Raw genomic sequence first — 2,217 nt, 5'->3', positions numbered from 1 at the left:
TCTTATAAAACATATTTGCAATGATTAAATCATTGATTGTACAAAATTCAATCATTCTATCTCCAGCTTCATTTCTGTCACCAAGCCCATATTTTCCAACTACTGATTCTTCTTCTCTGTTCCCAACTTTTGCATTCCAGTCACCCATTATTATGAATGCATCTTGATTGCATGTTTGATCTATCTCCAACTGTAAGAGTTGGTAGAAATGATCTATTTCTTCTTCTTTGGCTCTGGTTGTTGGTGCATATATCCCAAGTTAGCTAGTATTTTTTTTTAATCGTTGCTCCTGAGTGCTGCATAGTATTCCATTGTATGAATGTACCACAATTTCTCAATCCACTCAGTCCTAGTTGGATCAATCCATCCAGTCATAGTTGGACATTTAGGCTGTTTCCATGATCTTGTGTTGGTAAGTGATGCTGTTATGAACTTTAATATACAGATTCCAGTTTCCTTGGGATATACTTCTAGTACTGGAATAGCTGGGTCATATGGAGTTTCTATATTCAATTTTTTTAATATAAATTTTTTCTTTTATACTGCTTTACTTACAAAGATCACGTACATTGTTTTCCACACTGGATCTTTCCCATTTCCTTAACCCACACCTCCCTCTACCCATCAAATTATGCTGCCCTATGATTGACTCCTCACCCATCCTGACTCCTCTGCTCTCCCCTTCTCCTATAGATCCTCATACACATTTTACTAGTTATCTACTACTGCTTGGAATATAAATCAAGAAAATTAGAACTGAGGCACAAATGAAGACTTGTATACCAATGTTCATAGCAATGTTCCTTCACCATTGCAAGAACATGAAAACAGCCAAAATGTCCAACCCCAATCTAATTGATTGAAAAATTATGGCACACTCACATGATGGAATACTAATCAGGATGCAATAGTAATGATTTCATAAGTCACTATCTAACTTGGAAGGGACTTGAGAGCATTATGCTAAGTGATCTAACTCAGTACCATAAGAACAAATGCTGTACATGTTCAACTTTTTGAGGAAATGCCAAACTGCTTCTAGGGTGGTTGTACCATTTTACAGTCCCACCAACAGTGTATGTGAGTTCCTATATCTTCACATCCTCTCCAAGAGTTATTGCTTGTTGCTCTGCTAAATGTTGCCACTGCTACCGGCATGAGATAGTATCTCATTGTGGTTTTGATTTGCATCTATCTTATTGCCATTGATTTTGAGCATTTCTTCATGTGTCTGTTGGCCATCCAAATATCTTCTTCTGTGGAAACTCTTTCCATGTCTTTTGCCCTTTTTGCAATTAGATTATCAGTCTTTTTCTTCTGGAGGCCCAGAAGTATTTTATAAACTTTCGTTATAAGACCCATATCTGAGTTGGTATTGACAACTATTTTTCCCAGTCAGTAGGTTTTCTTTTCACCCTGTAGAGAAACTTATTTTTTTTATGAGCACAGAGATTTAATCTTTAGTTAGTCCCATTCATCAATTTTATCCTTCCACAATAGTGCATTTCTAGGTGTATTTGACACTCTTTTTATACCATAGAATAGGCTTTCTCAGCTTGATTCCAGTTTTTCTCTTAGGAACTTTATGATTTGGGGCTTTACTCCCAGGTCTCTGACCCATTTTGCGTTGATATTTGCTTATGGTGTGAGATGTGGATCCTGTTTCAACTTTCTGCAGTTAGCAGTCCAGTTTTGCCAGCACCATTTATTGAAGAGGTTGTCATTTCCCCATTTGATAGGTTTTATTTCCTTGTTGAATATCAGTTGATCATATATTTTTGTCATGTGCCATTGAGTCACCTGTACCCATAGTGACCCTATGTACAGCATTTCTGAAGCCTATCCTATTCTTTTTTTTAAAATATTTTATTATTTTTGTGTAAGTGTACCGTCAAATCAGATCTGACTGGTACAGGAGGAGATTGTCCCTCCTTTCCCGGCAGAGCATCTGGTGGATGCGAACTGTGCACCTCTGGGATTGTAGTTGCAGCTCCTTACCACTAGGCCACCAGAGCTCCCCAGCCTGCCCTATTCTGAGCCAATCTTACAGATTCCAACACACCAAACTCCATTGCCTCAGTTTTGGTATTAATCGATCTCGTCTGGGATCTTCCTCTCTTGTGCTATCTCTCCACCCTTCCAATCATGATGTCCTCCTCCAAGGACCAGTCACTCCTGGCCACATGTCCAAAGTATGTGAGACAACGCTTCAAAATC

Source organism: Elephantulus edwardii, unplaced genomic scaffold (assembly GCF_000299155.1).
Source record: "Elephantulus edwardii isolate Elephantulus edwardi_28Jun2011 unplaced genomic scaffold, EleEdw1.0 scaffold00005, whole genome shotgun sequence".
NCBI classification, from domain to species: Eukaryota; Metazoa; Chordata; class Mammalia; order Macroscelidea; family Macroscelididae; genus Elephantulus; species Elephantulus edwardii.
The sequence above is the reverse complement of the archived record's forward strand: the minus strand, read 5'-3'. Positions refer to the sequence as shown.